Below are 6,000 nucleotides of genomic sequence, written 5' to 3' on the forward strand. Positions count from 1 at the left end.
AGCCCCCCCATTTCTTAGTTTCGCATCGTGCTTATCTGACGTCAAGGCGGTCGAAGCTAGAGGAGGGTTAACCGCATATCCTGCAATGATCTTGAGTTTGACTAAGTCGTAAAGCTCGTTCGTTCCTACTATTAGTTGAGCCTGCTCTCGTCCACAACGGCACAAAATTGGGATATTATACGCATACGTAAGCTCTTTGCTTCTGTTGGTCGGCTTGCTATTTGCGTCATCAAATAGCTGCTTGGCATCTTTTCACGTGGTTCTGCCTAGTTAGGGCAGGAAAACTTTTCGAATATCCGCAGATGCCTCGTTCTTTTCTTAGTCACAGAGCTAAACGTCAGAGGGCACTCTGCATACGTGGTCCAGTTCCCGCTCCAAGGACGGTTTTCAGAGAGGCTTTCCTCTCTTGAACCTCCGATTGCCCATGCCTTCTTCGTAATTTCCTTCATTATATGAATGGCTATCCCTGGAAGATGCCTTATGATCTTGCAACACTTACGTAAAGGGAGACTCCCCAAGCAAAAAGATTCTAGAGGTGGGGCATTGATGGGGTTTGATACTGCCGATGGTTTTAAAACAGCATTTTTCAAGAAAGTGATAGTTTTCAGCGGTTAAAAGAAGTCAAAAAGAGTACTCGAAAATGCGTGAAAAGTGAGTAATTAAAGTGCGCGTCAGTCAGGACCGGTTAGCATGCAAGTGAAACGTACCGTCGATTATCTGCACGCGTCGAAACAACGAAGTAGCCCCACCATCACTCGACCGAAACCAGCAGACCAAAACCAAAGAACAGCAGAACAGTCGTTAGAGGGCACAAACGGAAGAAGAAGCAAATGTAGAAGACAAACTCTAACGCCATCCAAGAGGACAAAAACGGACAAACAGCCGAGCTAAACCCATCACTACCATCTCTAACCCATCAAATAGTGTTAATTCGAGTGAAAGCTAGCGTTGCCCTTGCGAGGTTGCTAGGATCTGTAGCGGATCTTTGTTCCCCAACAATCGCCATCAGTTGTAGCGGTTTGACCGACTAACCAGCCCGGTTCGTCGCCCACTAGTCGGTAACCTTTAAATAGCAAATTAAGCATCCATCGATACGACGTTTGCTGCGCCGTTTGTTGATACGACGCGTGAAGGAACGTTGCGTTGCGAAAGAACGAGAAAGGACTCCTTCTCTGCCCTAATCGTCGTCATCGATTACATATGATAGATATCGTACGAGATCGTGTTATATCTATTAGCTCAGTGTGTATAGATAGAATAGAAATGTAGGGAAGCGTCGGCAGTGGAAAACGATGACGACACCGGCAATGCCCCGGTCGCCAAGGTTCCCTGTTTTTCGCAGAATTGTCGCATTGTTGTAGCCATAAGACACGGTCAGCAACGTGCGAAAACCGATATATATGGATGGTATCGTAATCAGAACGACACGATGAGACGCATGCAGCTCGACTCCGGCCATAAGCGTACAGTGAATGGAGATCATGATCAAGACCATATCATCGGCAACAACAAAAGCAATAACAGCAACAGCACCAACCAGAATAACTATACTGACACCTCTAGCGAATATTAAAAAAAATCTAGAAGCATGCCTGAAAATATGCTTGACCAATGATATGTCGTTGCCGTCCTCTCCATATTCTAGTTTTCTTAGACAGTTGGATGGAGGAGAACGAAACTGAAAACCGCGATAGCTAAACGTCGCTAAAGAAAATCCTAAGCTCATACAGATAGCTCCACACATAGCTGTATAAAGAAAGTGACCGGCAGAAGATGTCAGGCTATTGCCGTAAATCTCTACTACGCTTGTCCTATGCAAAGTGTGAAAGCGAAAGACAAGAACGAAAGGAATACATACACCCAGTGAGTGTGTCATCTAGTAAACAAAAAACTTTTTCGGTAGAAGCAGATTACTTTCCGGCGTTATTAACATAATAATACTGAGAGGTTGACTAGTTTTTTTTTGGTTGGTCAAAACGTATGTATACATCACAAATACATTGGCACGTAGAGAAACGTATTCGTATCACTGCGCGCGTACCGCAACTGCTGTAAATATCCCTTCGTTACTGACCTCCACTCTCTAACTACCGACCGCTTCATCAGCGGCATAAGTATCTGTCTCAGCAGCCCCATGGGTTAACCGAAGCTTAGCGTTTACAGAGATACACAAACAAAGCCACGAAGAAATTTAGAGGAAGATAGCGATTTTCTTCTGGTGCTGTAGCACTAGCAACAGGAGTAACGCGTGTAATACAGCGGCCACTGACCGCAAGAGAGGTAGTACGATCTAGGCCGCAACCAACGTTTGGCGTGAGAGGCGCCAGCGTGCCACCTGAGCCTGTTTGTTTGTATGCGGACAACGTGATCCACAACCAGAATATACGCATAAACGTTCAAAGATGACGGACGTGGCGCAAGCGAAATGACAGAAAGGCAAAAATATAATGAAGAAGGGCAGATGGCCGACCGAAAGAGCGGGAAGATCGCTGGAAAACTTAGGCCGCCGTCTTCATTGCGTTTGTCCGGCTGCACTACTTCACCGCTTTCGATAGTGGCGTCCTCGAAAAAAAAAGGCGACTGCACTAAACATCGTTAAACGCAAGTCTGGGCCATTCAACTGAGTGAGCGAGAGATAAATTCTCTAGAAGCTGAGGGGTCAAAGTGCAAGAGGATTGTCAGAAGAAAGGGCCTGTAAAAGAGGGCAGAGAACAGCTACGCACTGAAGTAGGTAGGTCTGCAAGGAGAGAAGCGGGTCTCCCGACAAGCCACAATCTGTGAAAAATGGCTGAAGCAAAAGCGCACTGTAGCAGAAACGAGAGGGGTCGTCAGGTCTAAAGAACGAGCCAGACGAGAGGTAGTTGTAGGTGAAAAGTCGTTTCATCTATCTATAGGATCGAGACATGTTTGTTTGTTCTCTCCGTATCTAGCGATACATATTGACCCAACGCCATGAGTCATGATTTTGTCGACAAGCGTTCTAAACAAAAGTTTTACACTTAGAGAATTGTTTCATAAGTAGTTCCAACATGCATAAAAGGAATATTTTTATTTGCAGTCACATTTTTAAATATATTACAGATGAAAGCACAGCATGGCATTGACGCTGGTCAAGATTTAAAGTTCTTCAACACAATGAGACAATCAACTTAGTATTTTGCACAACCATGTAATATAATAATATGAAAGCAAGTAGCTACAATCTCGTATATCTCGAAATTAAAGTCACGTTTCATTAGCTCGTTTTATAGCTAAAATTAATGCTGTTTTTCGTTTGGCACGACCTTAGTTCATGCAAACGTTCAGTTTTGCTTTTAAAACGTCGAGTTATTTTTTACGTATTTACTGTACCCTCTAACGTGAACGTTGCTACGAGTCAAAGAAATCAGTTGAAATACTCGCGTAAAAGTATCAGATAGTTTTTTATCGGATAAAAAGAATTGTTTTATGTAGCACATATTTCGTAAATATATGCGATCTACACATAACCATATTGTAATGAAAACATGCGGATATGACATCTATGTTCGAGTCCTTGATAGTGACGAAGTTCTCGATGGCTCAAATAAGAAGCCACTTAAATTACTGGTCTTGGACTGAGTCGGAGTTTCCCGGCACAGTAAATCTACGATCTGCCAAGCCAATGATATTGGCTCAGGTCTTACACACGATCCACCAGTGCCCATCAAAATGGGTCTTATCGATCCGTGCGCCCCTTGCCATTGATGAAAAATGAGTGCTTAGTAAAACGTTCGTTTCAGAAGTTCACAACGTAAATTCAACCTATAAAATTCAAATTGTTTATTTTTAATGTGTGCAATTTACGTTGTGTTTTAGTAGGCACTGATTTTCATTGCTGGCAAGGGACGCATGGATCGAAATGAATAATGTATATCTTTACATCCTGTACTATTATGTGCACATTACAGCCCGCCATATGTCTATTTATATTGAAAAGTGCAGTGCAGCCAGTTCAATAGTAACCCGTTATAGTCCACTGAATAAATCTGTGTACGCTAGTTTGGATAAATTTATACTGTCCATTCTACTGTCGCATGCATAAAAAATGCGCTCTGTTTTGTTGGGCACAAAAATGTTATTTTTATATTACATGAATAGAGCTCAGCTGGTGTCGGTGACACTGAGCAACCGCTGGTGTTAGGTAAACTGCTACGAATGATTCATCCGTTACTTTAAATAGAAGCAACATTAGACTCGTAGAAATTCGTTCGTATTTAGACCAAATAAAATAAAAGCACTTTTTAACATTTTTTTTTATTTAGTACACATAACGCTCTTAAAAAATCGAAATTTTCGTGCGGTTTGGGATATACAGGTTACAGGAAGACAATAAGGTCTTCAAAACCACTTCAAAGGTTACTATGATGCTGTTCCTCATGTCGAGTTCCGAGGACTCAACAACAACGATATTGATACGACAATTGATGAGGCTGACTCTGAAGTTGTAGAACCTACCATCCTCCGACGTAGACCAATCTGCCGACTTCACTCAGACATCGACTACGCATAGTGAAAATTACTCCCGTAGTACTCACGTCGTTTTTTGGGGGGTGAATGCGTGTGTTTCGATGCGCTTTTCGACAGCAGAGAGTTATTTGACGGACAAAGAGAGAACTGAAAAATAGTAAACCACAAACTCCCCAGCTTCATATAGTACGCTTCAAAGAGAATATTTCTAAGTTAGAGAATGACGAAGTGTTAGGGAAAAAGAATATCTTTTTCAAGTCGACCTCCGTCAGTTAAACTGCTACACTTTATATTGAAGGTATACGGTTGACGACGAATGAGGAACTAGAAGACAGCCCAGTAGATTACTATTAGCAACAGAACAGCTTAAAACTTTGTAAATGCGGCGAAAATGATGGTGAAAACCTGTTAATTTCCAGCAGGCTCGAGAATGCTAGAGAATTAGTTTAATGTCTTTTACTAAAACCTAGCATGTCTACTCAATGGAAATATTTCTCCACAAAAGATTTTTCCTCCGTATTTGCATTAGGATCATGACGGTCCTTGTTCGACTTTTAATTCAAATTCAGTGTTCGAACTGAAGGTCAAGGAAAGGGTGTTTCATATTCTATCGCTAAGGGCAAGATCCGCCCAATATGTGCATCAATTGCGCAGAGCGCAATATCCAGCCTAGTGTTTCCAGGGTAATAGGAATAGCAGAACTCTGTTCAGAATCCGGCAGAACGAACCGTACTGACCTTTAACGGGAATGACCTTTCGGCAATGGAAGCCCTTGGCCTAAAAACTCATGTGGTGGCCCTACATTATAAGTTACGGCAATATTTCAGGTGCTACATTCTAGGCTGGACGTAGACTAGCTGCTCAAATGAAAGCAGTTGGGTATGGACTCCTAATCCTTTAACGCAACCTACGATAATTACGAAATTAACTTCCAACGCTATCGATATCATTCCCGATAATTGGCTAGATTATTTAACTAACATAGTCCACACTGGGCACGATGCTATCACCGTAGTGGCATGGACTCTGCTCTACGTAGTTCTGCCAACGATTCTCGAAGTCGTAGGCGAACTTTTCTCAGGATCAACATAATCAGATTTTGGCCTTTGCCATTTATTAGGACATTGAATTCCCTCTCGGAAAAAATCCAAGAGGCAATGTCGCTCTCACACCATTTGATGAAAAGAAGCCACAGCATTGACCGTTGAAGATGCCGAACGAACCTGTACGGCTGATATCACTAGACCTTTGGCCAGATCATTAGCTGCTCTGCTTCGAAAAAGCATGCCGTTTCTTAGGGATAATTTTGGCCGCCCCGGCCGTGTCAAATCCGTCAGCATTCATAGTCTGACTGATGTTCTCAGCCTTATTTCTTCAAAAAGCAACTTAAAGAGCTGACGGTATTGATACTATTTCACCAGGGTATTATTTGCAATTCTGTCAGGAGGAGTTAAAAGCAAAGTATCGCTCATACACACATAAATAACAGGCTGAGTCGTTTTCTCCGGGACA

The sequence above is a fragment of the Varroa destructor genome, unplaced genomic scaffold (genome assembly GCF_002443255.2).
Source record: "Varroa destructor unplaced genomic scaffold, Vdes_3.0 BEIS01000001.1, whole genome shotgun sequence".
NCBI lineage: Eukaryota > Metazoa > Arthropoda > Arachnida > Mesostigmata > Varroidae > Varroa > Varroa destructor.